We start from the raw sequence: 14,083 nt of genomic DNA on the forward strand, positions 1-14,083 counted from the left end.
ACTTTAAAAATTAATACAATGTTTAACCTGGTCATCTAAGGAGACAGCACAAGTTAAATACTGACTAATCCAAACAAGGACTAAGATGGAGGTTTCCAGCCTGTAAAAAGTGGCATAACTTCAGAAATATTTGAGCACAATTAACTTGGTGATCTCCTCAGAGGGGAAGAGGTTTGAGAAGACCTGGTCATGGTACAAATGCTACTAGGAAATAGGAGATCTGTAAACACTGAAATTAATGGTATTCTCTGAGATCCCCCCTTCCTTTCTAATGACACTTCTTTTATAATGACGTTTCTTTTACAACACTTATGATGCAGAAGTATTGTCTTTGGAAATGGGGTGCCATATTAAATGGAGGAATACAGAATTTGGAGTGAAACAGGTTATTATATTAGTAGATATTATGAATTTATTACATCTTGCTACTCCCAAATATGCTACCTTACCTTTTGCTGTAGTCATTTCCAATAAGACCATCACAATCCTTCTGATAATGGATGTGCAGCCCTGTCCTAGATGCAATGACTCTGGCTTTAAATTCACCATTATTTCCTCTACAGGGATTTAATTAAAAGATGTGCTCCAAGGCAATCACTCCCCATTTCTGCACCTTCTAAGACTGACCTTTGATTTGTTGATTTTCACTTGCTTAAACACATCCTGAAACACATTTTGCAAACTGAATTAATTTTCATTCTCACTTTACCATTTATGCTAAAATGGTCCAACACTCTAACTCTGTTTTTAAAGACTGGCTTCTAAAAAAGAAATTTCTTGAAGTCTAAATCATTCAGTGTAATGTCTGCGAAATGTGCATAATGGTTGTTATTAGGAGTTGTCATCTAGGGAAAAACACTAAATACATAAACCCACAAGAATTCACAGTAATTCAAAATATGATTTTCCTCCTGGATAATCTAATTTCAGCTACTAAAAGACCATCATAGCATTAATACTAATGTTTGTATTTTACATGACCTAAACGGTAGCTTAGAAAAACCCCAAGCAGTGACTAAAAATCTCAATTGCTGTCCTTAGATCCATATAGAAAAAGAATGGAATCTAGGAGGAAAGCAAGCAGGGAGGGAGGTACAGATCATGTTCTGCCCACAAATTGAGCTTGTGGGGGGTTGTTCACTAAAGGATGAGCTCCAGAGCATCCACCTACACCAGCTGGGGAGATTTTCACCCTCTGCAGTGTCCACATGTCCCACACATCCTGCTGGTGCAATAATCAGCTGGGAGCACACAAACCATCCACCCATGCTCTTCCACCACTGCTCCTCCCCAGCGCTTAAGGGAGCTGGAATATTGCTCATGATACAGCAAACTTCACACACCCCAACTAACACTTCAGAGAACTCAAAACTTGAGAAACATTTCCCTGGATTTGCATTAACACAATGTCAATAGAAGCTTTTACCTTCCATTCACATGCTCATCAGATATTATGACTTAGGGGAGATTTTAGCAGTTACATCTTCGCAAGCAAAACACCCACATTGCTTAGCAAGCACAATACTATTTTCTTAATACAAAGTGACTCCCAAAAGCCTAAGTCAGAGACACAGAGACAGAAATGTCTAGTGACTCATTTTGTAGTACACACTGTGAGATTTCCTTTGGACCTGCATGACTGTGCATGCACAGAGAAACACAGGGGGAAAAAAAAAAAAAAACAAAAAAACCAAAAACTTTCTCAGACAGAAAAATGTCAGAGACACAGAGACAGAAATGTCTAGTGACTCATTTTGTAGTACACACTGTGAGATTTCCTTTGGACCTGCATGCCTGTGCATGCACAGAGAAACACAGGGGAAAAAAAAAAAAAAAAAGAAAAAAAAACCACCAAAAACTTTCTCAGACAGAAAAATCAACTAGGATTTATCTTCCCATGCCATTGAGAGGCTATGTGAGAGAGCAAGTCCCCATAATTACACACCCCAATTCCCTGGGCAGTGGGTGCTGCACTGGAGGCAGACAGCAGGGCAGTTCAGGTGTCTCATGGGGGAGGTTTTGAAGGGTGCCCAGAGCCCATCATTTATAAGGCAGCTCCTCTTTGCCTCCCCATGGTGTTTGCAGGGACAATTGTCCCTGCACAGCTGCACACCTTCAGAGGCTGACCAGCCTAGAGCTGCACTTCTCCCTGGGCACAGCTGCAAACTCCTTCAACTGAGCCTAAAACCCTCTACATTTAACTGCACCTGTCCCATGGCTTTGTTTCCTCACAGAGCTCCAGTGCCCCCTAAAACCCAAGAGTGTGACAGCTCAGCCACAGTTACAGCTGCAGCCAGGTATTTTCTGGGTCCATACTGTTATTTGCAAGTCATAACTGGGAATAGAACAAAAACCTAAGCCAACAGGTGATGCTCAAGCTGCAATTTATGTTTGTGTCCCCAGCACTCAATATCTGCAAGGTAATTCAAGATAGCTGGACCTCTCCAGTAAGAGCTAATCCCAGGTAAGGAACATGTAGATGGAGAACTCAATTCAAGCTGTAAATATGCTGAAAAGTCTCAACTCTACTCAGGCTGTGAAAATTTCATCACATAACCATAGTTTCAATATAAGTTTATAGTAGTGGAGGAGTATCACACTTGCTCTTACCTTAGGCTAGCATCATTTCCATTATAAATGCATAATGCATATAAGCAGTTCTCTCTTTACCTTGTATCAATTTGAAAAATAAACCTGGCATTTTTGGTTATTTTATGGATTTTTAAGAGCTAGAATAAGCAGTGTTTACACGAACAGAATATAAAATCAATCCCATCTTGATTACATTTGACTTCAATGAGTACTAAGTGATGCTTTTTCCATTTAATCAGGGAACGGTGTTGAAACTACACTATTTGCATTTTAATAAAAATTCTCTCAAGATCCAAAAAAGTAGCAGCACAGCTAAGTACCTAAACATTAGGAATTCATCCTTCTTGATGAATATTAAGATTTAACTTGTTTAGATACTATTTTGCTCTTAATTGTAAGACTTATTTAATAAATAGAACCAGATTGAAAACCATCAAAGTTTCTATCTACCTTCAAAGCAATTAAAAAACCCTCCATATGCAGAGCTTTCCTGGAGTTTTGTGTGTTCACACACAACTACATATGTGTGTATACACATATGCAAGCACACACTTATATATGCACATCTCATCCAATTTTGCTGCAGGCAGCAGCAAATGTCCCTGAAGGACTGAATAAAATCTCTTAAAACAGCATAATATTTTAGCTGCTAGAAAAGTAATACAGCACATCATTACCCTCTAACATTAATAAAGGATGAAGCACAAATTCAAAGAACACAGTATCAGACTTGTTTTACCTCATGACAAGAATAATGTTTTTCCCAGTGTCTAAAAATGTTAAAGTGGACCAAAACTAATCCTGATATAATTCCATTCATTTTAATGGAATTGTGCTACAGATTAATTCATGGCAACAACTTAATTATATCACCCTCTTTCTCATATGGTGGTTGTGTTCTGAACAGTCAAAAAGGAACAGCAGTGGGACCACAAACAGCAATGAATTTCCCAAAGTGTCTCTCCTGAATTATCTTTTAAATTATAAAGTCACATTAAAACTGAAAACTGGAAAATTTATATTACACTGCCCTTTCATACAAATCCACAGGTTTGCCAGCAAAGCAACCAAAATTTGTATCACGAGAATTACAATTCAGACTCTTTAAAACAAGAAGGAAAAAGGTGCTGATTTCTGGTTGAAAGCAAAGCCCACAGACACATAAAAAGCAGTGAGGAGCTGGGCAGTGGATCTGTGCAAGGAATGACTGCACAGTGAGATCTGGAAGGCCATTTAAGGGCTTTGAGTGCCCATTTCCATTACAATTAGCATTTAGTTCCCCTGGGTAGCTTTGAAAATTTCAGCGTAGGTGTGTACATAAGCTACATTATGACTGAATCCTAAAACAGTTCAAGGAACATTAAATTTTATGTGCCATGTTCTCAGCTGATGTTACTCAACAAAGCCCCACTGAGGTCATTAAAGGGCTGGTGGTGGCTGTTGGAGGCTCTGACATGGAGCCTTCACATCTTACTTTTGGTGGTTTTTTGCCTAGTTTGTACACTCTGGATCAATAGCTTCATTACCAATAATGATCATTTGTAGATTCTTCGGAACAACTGCAAATTAATTAGATGTTGCAAGGGTTCAATTGATTCACTAGCATGTCACAGAATTACTGATCTGCCCCCCCTCAGCAGCGCTGCCAGGTGAAGTCGCGAGCGCTCAGCCCGGGGGACTTCCTCCTGAACTGAGCTGAAAACAGTGAAATTGCTTGAATTTTAACGGAATGGCAGTGAAAAGCTGGCAAGGCTCCTTGCTGGTTTGTGCTCCCACAGCTTGCTGCCAGGGGAGGGGTAGCAGCCCCATCAGGCTCACAGCTCTGGCCCCTCACTCTGGCTGCAAGCAAGCTAAAGAGCTTTCCCTCGAGCATGGAGCACTGCCGTGGGTTTGTCTGCATGCTTTTACTCCAAAACTGGGCTGCAAACACCACTCCTTACTGGCAGAAGAGCTGCAGTGCCCTTCTAATCTTGTCCCTGTCCCCAGCAGGTTTGGAGCCGTGGTTTGGAAGAAAGGAGGCAAGACAAGAAGTCAGAACTGGGAGCTTCTTTTCAGTCTGACAGCTGTGATTTAGTGTCACTGCTAGCAATAAAAGATGAGCAGCTCTTACAGCAAACAAGCATTTTGCCTCTATGGAAATCTAAACAAGATGTAATATTTTGTAGTACTAATCCTTCCTCATTGGCAATGTCTTGGGAAAACATGATTGCTTTGAAAAGATGTTCCTGGCATTAAAATTAGACAGGACCCCAATCATCATTTTTTTATCCAAGTATTTTTACATAAGCTTTATTTCAGTGGTTAATGATTTTTGGGCGTTTTTTTTTCTGACTATGACACCTGTTTAAAACAGCAACATTTAATTTAATCAGCAAGTTCAAGCTCCAAACCTTGTCTTTTTAATTAAACACCATTGAAGGCCTGTAAAAAAATTACTCATTTGAGCACTAAAAGGAATTTTGGAGCAAGTAAAAGTGTGCAAAAAAATTAAAGTGTTTATTCATAAATAATTAATTACAAAAAAAAAGTAATTTGCACAGCTTCTAAATTTGACCAATACAAAATATCTACTCCTGTCACAACCCAAGGAAACAGAAGATTTCTGATCTGAGGGCAGCTGTTCCACCCCACAGCAGCTCAGGATCTGGCATGTCAGTACTGATCCTGACTGGTACCCAGCTCCTCAGCCCACCCTGATTTCAGATACCACTTAGAGCTGACAGCTACCTGGGTATAATTTTAAAGCAGTGATAATAGGGGAGCAATCACTGTACAGTTTTTCCCTGGAAATTCAGGAAGCAGCACTAGGAGAAACCCAAAAAAAGGAACAAAATGAGCATTTGTGTCGAGAGCACAAAGCACAGGGTGAGGGGCTGTGACACAGATGTGTCACCCCCCTCAGGGTGGCTCTCACAGCAGCCTCTGCTCAGTGCCCACAGGCAGCAGTGTTTGTGCTCTTTCCTTGCTGCTTTGGCATATGGAACAGATTCTGTTTTCCTATTTTGTGTTACTATTATTCCTTCCTCCCTTTGTTTCTTAGCATCTCCCACAAATCCCACATTAGACCTTCACTTCACTCCATTCATTTGATGCATAAAACCTGTGAAGAATCCCAGATACTCCTGGGCTGGGAAGAATGAAGCAGTGACTTCAGATTCCTAGAAATGCTGGCAAACAAGAGCATTTGTGGCCATATCTTCACCTCAAAGCGGTGTGACACATTTTGGGGTATCTACAGGAAACCTGCTGGACAGGGGTATCCTTGGGCACCCCCAGAGCACGAGTTTCACAGATTCATCACAGCATTCCAGGAGACAAAACCAGCTGCCACGGATCCCACCCCAGACTGCCACCAGTGCTGTGATTTCAGCACCTCTCTCTCTTTGTGGGTCAATCCCACAGATGCTGCTAGAAGGAGACACGAAGCCATTTTCCCCACCACGGAGCTGTGGATGATGTTCCAGACCCTGCTGACCTCTGACCACTCCACTCCTCCCTGCCCTGCAGGCAGCCCTGCTATGACAACCCCTGTCTGATGCTCCTCACTGGGACATGTCATGCCTTCCTTGGTTTTCCACTTCTTTTTGAAGCATAGCAAGGTCTTTTAAGTCATTTTGGATGCCATTCCTGGAAGAATGCACACCAGGAGCAGAATATATTGAAAGAAGCACTGCATATCCACACTTGCTCTGTTTTTTCCTCAAAACAGGGCTTGACTTGTCTCTGGTTGTATCATCTTGGGGACCTCCTGCTCCACATTGCAATATCTGTCCAATGCATTAAGTCCAGTCTATCAATGAGCAAGACAGAAAAACTCTGCACCAAGGCCTGTCATGCCTTGCAGCATAACCTAAATGGTTTTTCCTTCCCTGCACACTCACAAAGCCCATAACCATGCCTGAAATAAATGCCCTCAACTGAGTTTCAGTGCCCATTCAGAAGAAATATTACTAAAATTAATAAGAGTAAATTAACTGCACATTAAGGTCACTGCTTCTGAGGTTTTTTTACCAGTGTTTTTAAAGCACTGTCTGATAATTGGGTATTGATTTCAATGCCCTACAAACTGACCCACCCAGTGGTCTTTGTCTCTTGCTTGATTTTCCTCCATTAAGGGTTTGATGATAATAGTTTTAATTATTTTGCAATATTCTTATTTCAGAGGGAAGAAGAATCACAATCCTCACTGAGCCCTTTTTTCACTGCAGACCAAATCAGAAGGATATAATTACTTCCATGCTGATCAACATCATAATGGATTTTACTTTAGCTGCTGCCATGAAACCCTTCACCGTAATTAACAGCCCAGAAACTGATAGTATGAACACGATTCACTGCTGTACAATCAGATCTCTATTTTATACATCTGCCCTCACATGGCAGTACCATAATCTCATGATGAGCCACAATCTCCTGCATACAAAGAGGTGAACCAGCAGTGGTGCCCCAGAGCTCCAGGATCTCAGGAGGAAGCCTCTTGATGCTTCAGGTGCTTTACATGCACCCAGGCCCACACACCCACAGCCAGTTCTCCTATTCTCTCATTTTCTCAGTGTTTTCACCACTAAGAGCAAGGCAGAGAGGAGATGATTACAGGGCATTAGGAAAGCCCTGGAAGCTGGGGCTTGTGAAGAGGAATTTGGTCCCCACACAAAAGTCTTACTAATGCACAGTAGGATTCCCTGCCTTTCACTTACACAGCACTGCACCCCAGCACTGAACAGGATTAAGTCTGAAATGGGAAGGGATATTATCAAATAATATGTCCTGAAAGTTTCAAATCCCTAATATCTGTCATCTTTCTGACTGCTACAGCTATACCACGTTCTTCTTATTTTCTGTCCTTTTTATGATTATATCCTCAAACAACTCCACTGTTTCCCCACTCAGTGCTAGCTGCAATGTATGTCTGCCACTGCTTTCAAAGTTTATTTAGAATTAGAGAACTGGAGGGAATCAGGGGACAAACAACCATTTAGCTCACTCCCTGCACTGAAGGGGGATAAAAATCCTGGATATTGTGGGAGTTTTCCCTTAATTTGATGGTATTTGAGGGCACTGCCTTCATACAAGTTAAATATTAACAGACTTTTAGCCAAGAAAAGACATTGAAGTCAAAAAAGCATTGCAATGCTACGGAAGAGATCAGAGGGATGTGAAGGTGAGCAAAATGAGAGGGTAAGAGCTACAGATCACCTGGGACAGGAGCAGCCCAGGGGTGCACTCCCTGTAGCACCTAGGGAGGTCCCAGAACAGGTATAACGACACCAAGATTTCCTGCTGGGCTCTCAAGAACTGTGATTAGCTTGGTAGTCTTTAATTACTTCACAGGAAAGGTTTTAAGCAAGGTTTTCCCCTTTCACCACTTTCAGTCCATAGCTCAGACCACCTAACCCCAGAGAGGAGTGTCACCAGATGGAGTCACTGTAGGAGATTCTGCTTTCTCCAACTATTTGGGCTTCTAAAAATCCTGACCTGCTGAAAACAAACAGCATGGCCTGTGCAGCCAGAGCAGGCACTCAGCTGTCACCCTGCTACCCAATATGAACCATCCCAGTTCCTACAGACTGGCAGAGACAAGTTCACCCTTTGAGCTGCAGCACTAAGAAATAAAACATGTTAATTCTCCTAAATTTTTGTTACCTCGCTCTTCACAAACTAATTATTTGAAATTGTGTTATCTGTATAAACATATTAAAAACTCCAACTTCCATTACAAATCCTATTCTTGCGGGATAGTTATAATTTAAATAATATAAATCCCTGAAAGCAGGTTCCCTGTAATCCCCCTGACAAGCCTAATTTGGAGCACTGGAGAGCAGAGTGCTGCAATGGTGATATGGAGGCACCAGGCAGCAGAGGGACCTTTGCAGCACGAGGTAATTGCAGTGTTTAGTGGAGCAGTCCTGCTGCAGGGGTGGATGGCTCAGGGCAGCTGCCAGGAGCACGCAATTAAACACACATTGTTAATCTTACTTCAGTGTGCTGGGGACAGGAGGATCCTGGTGCTGCTCACAGAGGCACACCTGGACACTGCACAGGGCTGGACATAACAACTGGTGCTGTGTCTGGGAGAGGCTGCTGTGGGTTTTTAATTAGAAGCACATTTAAAAAAACCCTCTGTAGCAGAGAGAACCCACCTCAGCATGTTCAGGACACTGGGCTGGGAGTCACAAAGCATGAATTCTGAGTCTGCCTTCACCATACAACTTCTGCCTGCCTGATCTTTAAAGCAGGGATAACTTTGCTCAGGTAGAGATCATGTAGTTCAGAGCAGACAGCTTTAGGCATCAGTACAGCCTGTACTCCCCAGACACTCAGAGAAAAGCCAGACCCTGCAGAGGATAACTCAAAGGAAGAGTCTGAGCTGTAATTGCACCTTCAAGCTCCTCTTCTTGCTGCTGAGAGAGCTGAGAGGACCAGCATCCCAGGGCAGGTTGCACAACCTCTGTCAATGAGGCACTGCAGATATCTGGCAGTAGTAACTTCCTTTCCCACCTGCAGATGACAGATGCTACTTCAAAAAACCAACAAACAGGAACAAACAAAGCTGCACAGTTATTAAGGTCATTTCTGCTCTGCCTGGGGTTACTGATGCACTCAAACAGCTGCCAAACTTGCCAGCAGCACTCTCTTTGAGCAGTGAGTTTGGAAAAGCAGTGGATCAGTTCAGTACCATGCTGCCAGGTCAGCAATTTGCTACCAGGGAAAGGAGCAGGTGCTTTTCCATCATCAGTGCTGCTGAAACAGGAGGTACCTTTGCCAGTCAGGGCAAACATGAAGAGACCCCTGAGAGTTCAGCCAGTCTAGAACACTCACTGCCACTGTTCCACTTTGATACCAATTTCTAGTTGCAATTGCCACACTCACATGTGGTGCATCTGTTGCAGAAAAATGTATTTTTGGTCATTCTAACACATCCTTAATCAGATCTGTGTACAACTATCAGCATACAAGGGATGGAGCAGTTATTCCAAATTCTTTGCTGTTCTCCCAGCCCCTGATCATCTGTCACATGAAGTGAATGTGACACTGGCATTTCTAAATGTCCACACTTGAACAGTGTCTAGGATGAAACAGTTTTATATGTTTTTGTCTAAGCTTGTGCAATTGTCCCTAGCCTAAGATTGTTGCTTCAACACATTGCAAAATACTGGGGTGACACAGGGCAATACATGACTAAAAACACAGAAAAAGCCTTTTTCTGTCTGTGCAATTATTACCAGAGGAAATAATTTTCCAAACCAGTTAGAATCTGAAGCAAGGTTTATGAATTCACAACAGAATTTTACTTCTAGACTGGGAATAAAAACAAGCATCAAATAGATTAAAAAATTTCCTGACAGTGTGAGATGTTTTGTTGCTGGTTCAGTTTATTCTGGGAAAGAGCTACAAACCTGTTAGACAGCAAAGAACAAAAAGTTCATCAAGGCTGGTCTCTGGAGGACAAGATGCTGCAGGGACAGCCAAGCATACAGCAAGGTTTGGAAAAATGCTGCCATGCAGCCACAGTGTTTTGTTCTCAAAGAAAAAATCCTAAAGAAAATTAAACTATTAAAAGTGTCCTGATTAAGTGAATAGATGGCCCCAGACAGGTCTGCATTATAAACATTAATTGCACATTAGCTCAACTAATTAAAAAATAAATACTGTACACGGCAGGAAGCTCCTTCTTAAAAGCAACTTCTGCCTTGGGAAATGAGCCAGTTCTTTTTTTAAAAAAAACAAAAACACAAGCCCTGGAGTGTCAGCGAAATGCTTGTTCCAGCCAGGGAGACTGAGAACACCATGGAGCAGAAATTACTGCTGTGCCAACTGTGCAGAGCCAAAGTGGCAGCACACACCAGGAAACACTTAATGACAGGATCTCTTCATTGCCTCTCACTGCCCAGCCCAACAGAAAGCCTCAGGTGCCATCAATGAAAGAACACAAACACAAAACCAGTTCACTTTCTGGACTTTGGCACAGGGTTGGAGCAGAGGCTTTGGGGAGCCACTGCTGGGGGGAAGGTTGCTCTATTTTGGGGGCTGGAAACTCTGGGGCAAAACCCAGCCTTGTGCAGGTGCCTGAGCTCATCCCTTCCAACCAGGATAGTGCCAAAACTGCCCAGAGCTGCCTCGGGGCCACGCTCTACCCAAACCCTCCCTCTGGTTCCTCCCACATCCCCTCTGCTGCCTGCCTCGAGATATGCCCCCAGCAAGACCCTACACTATCAGCACAGCTTTCAGCAGCAAGCTCAGAGCCTGCTTGGGGCACACTTCATCACAGGAGGGTGTTGCCATGCCCTTCTAGCTCCCTGTTAAGTGGTTTCCAAGGAACCAAGCAAGATAGGAGATATTCAGGCTCTTGCAGCTCAGCTGAGGTCAAGACTGCAGGATTTTGGTGACCTAGTTTGACTGTGGGAGATGGTCGTGGTGCTGATAAGCACTGTGAGGCTGAAAGATGCGATGAAAAAGGAAAAAAATAAACCAACAAACACCCAGCAGCACATCCCCAGAGCAAAGCCTAGCTGGCAGGAGCCAGGCTAGCCTGAATTCCAGGCCAGTGCTCAGGACACAGGGCAGTTTTGCATCTAACAAGCATTACTAACCAGAGTCACACTTGCATTTTCTTAGCAAACATGCAAATGCAAGAATAAGAGATTAAAGATGTTTTCAGACATGAATGTTAGCTTTCTACACCTGTGTACACAAAGGCAAAACCTTTGCTTTTTTAGGCAGGGAAGCACAGACACTTTCACCAGGGTGACACTAAGTAGTTAATGCAATACTAGATAAAAATCAAGATGCCACATCAATTTGTGTGAAAAGAGTTGTACTGATATATCTGGGTTCACTTCCAAGCTCTGCCATAGACTAGCTACATTACCCCAGGCAAGGCAGCTCCTTTCTCTACTCCTCAGACCCAGGAAAAGCCATTTTTCTTCTGTCTTTTATCTGTTCTCCATTTAGCTCTTTGGGGAAGCCACTTGTGCAATCAGCCTTTGTGTAACACTGAACACATAAAAGACCCAGTCTCAATTTAAACACCAGTGTAATGCAGACAATAAACAATCATCATTAAGCCATTAATTCACTTAACAGCCTTTTTCTCTCTTTCTGCCAACACAGTTTCTGAGTTGGAAGGGGTTTTTTTCAGCAGGGAGGTAAATTTGTAATCTCTTGCAAAGGGAAAGATTATGTGCCTGTGTATTCATAATATTGAGTCATAATAATAAATGACTATTTGATAAATTTCTTGACAAGCACCACAGATCTTCCCTTCAAGTCATGCCACATCTTAACAGCCAGTTCTGTTGAGGGGACTCAGAGGAATTACAGAGCTAGCTTGGATGCCATTTAGGTTTCACTGGTAATCAAGACCCTGCTATCTAAACACACTAACTGCAGTATCACTTCCATTATCCATTCCGTATCAGAAATGCATGAATCTCCTCTCTGGGGGGATTACTCCTGTGGACAGGGCACCTTGTAGCATTGCTTCCAGTGGCAGCCAGCAGAGGAATTGTTTCTTGCAGTGCAGCCTGACTATTCTGACTGAGAAAGGGTTCCTGAGATAGGAGTAACTGCTAATATTTTATTTTATTGCAATTTGAGGGGATTAGGGAAATCACATCCCAGCACTTTATTTCTGGCAGGTGAGAATGTCATATTTGTGCTAAGCCTGAGGGAATGTTTAAGCTCACTGTGAGGGAACAAATGCATGCCCTGAAAGACCAGGGTTGGTCCTCACTGCATGCAGGATTCCCAGTACCCTTTCTGATCTTCCAAAGAGTTCAGTAAAATATCTGATATCCCAATGACATATTGGCTTTGTGCTAGGCATGGGAGACATGGCAGAGAGGGAAGCAGTCAGACTTTCTTCTCAGCAGAAACCATTCTGTTAGTGGGGTTTTTTTTATTGCAGTTCCAACTTTAAATTCAGAGAAACTTGCATCTCAAGTGAATTCCTGTAATTAGATTCCAACAACTGGCTGCTACTTAAGCTTCATTTACAAGTATTACAAAACAGAGAGATAATTATCACTGTGTTACCATTTTAGGGGGTCCCTTTTGATAAACTTTGAAGAGAATGAAACCCCAGAAAATGGTAAGGACAGTAGAAATGGCAACAAAGTTCTTGTCTTATCTCACTGCATGCAGGTGCACAGAGGAAGGCAGAAGCCACTGCCATGGTGGCTCCTGCACCTGGAGGAAGGATCTGGATTTGTGGGAGGTTCACAATCTGCAGCCTGAAAGGGCTCTAGCTCACCAGCAAAAGGAAAGGACAAGCTAGCTGTGTGTTAGCTGTGAGAGAGCAGTAGAGTAACTGTTCACCAGACCCCATCAGCTGTTTGCATCCACATCCTGCCCCTTCCCCAGGTCCCTCCCAGCCTCCTATTGTCGGCTCTTCCCTCTGCCAGCAGCAGGTTATGTTCCTGAGCCATTGTGGAAGCAGCCAGTGGGGCTCAAAGAAATCCCCCTATATGCACCACAGCCATCCCATCCTTCTCCAGCCCTCCCCACCTGATTTCTTCACATCCTGAGGAAAGCTGGCAAAGCAAACAGCTGTGGAAATAAACTGGTTTGTCCCTTGTATATCTGCCTGTGGAATTTGGAGGAGGAAAAAGACAAGGGAAGAACTGTTCTGTTTCTTCATTCCTGCCTGTGTTTCCAGACAGCCAACCCACTGTTTGCTCTGCTGCAATCCACCATGTGCTTGTATTTACTCCCCTTGCTCCCAGCAGTTTATTCCACTCCACATTCACACCCAGGTCTGTTCCAGTCCCTCCCAATGTCCAGGGCATTTCAGACCCCAAGCTGAGACTGTACAGGTTAAAAATTACTCTTGTAATTTTACTGAGGGTTGGCCTCTCCTGCTGATCTGGAGGAAGAAGCAGAACAAGTGCCTGCCTGAATCAAAATCAAAAATCAGGGACCTGGACCTCTGTCCCTCTCACAGCCAGATGAGGCAGCCTGTGCTAAGAAACACCCTTCCTTCATTCCTGCCAAGGGAAAAGAGTTAATGTCAGCTATTTAAAAATTATTACCATCCATAGCAGTGCACTTCCCAAAGACAAATACTGCTAACACTGCTGAAAGAGTATTGATTCCATAAAGTGATCAGAAGGGAGCGCTTAATTATTTCCTGAGGAAAGAAAAAAAACATGCTAATACCACAGATCTCCATTACATAAGGCCATTTTTAAGAATAAAAGCCTTCATGTCAATTCTAGGTCTTCCTTCTTTCTCAGCCAAATCCATATTCTTTAGACAGTTTGTTACAGCTCCTCATAAATCCCTTTAGAAATTTAATGCAAACTACCCTTTTTTTAATAAGCATTTTAATTCTGATGTGAGTTCTGTATTCTCCAAGGCAGACATATGCATGGAGTGCATTGTGTGTCTCCTGGGTGATTGCAATGACTTTAACACACACACTAAATGATAACCACAGCAATAATTCTAGTCTAGGATTTGACCCCAAGTTACTCTTTTCAGATGCAAAACT

The 14,083-nt window shown here is 42.8% G+C and overlaps 1 long non-coding RNA gene across 1 annotated transcript; it reads left to right on the forward strand.

The window, feature by feature from the left end:
* Positions 1–2,228: 2,228 nt before the first annotated feature.
* Positions 2,229–4,698, forward strand: LOC120512938. The gene is made up of 3 exons (XR_005630163.1): positions 2,229–2,297; positions 2,404–2,464; positions 4,582–4,698. It is a non-coding gene; the product is annotated as an uncharacterized LOC120512938 (long non-coding RNA).
* The last annotated feature ends 9,385 nt before the right edge of the window (positions 4,699–14,083 follow it).

Source organism: Passer montanus, unplaced genomic scaffold (assembly GCF_014805655.1).
Source record: "Passer montanus isolate IOZ18808 unplaced genomic scaffold, ASM1480565v1 scaffold8, whole genome shotgun sequence".
Lineage (NCBI taxonomy): Eukaryota > Metazoa > Chordata > Aves > Passeriformes > Passeridae > Passer > Passer montanus.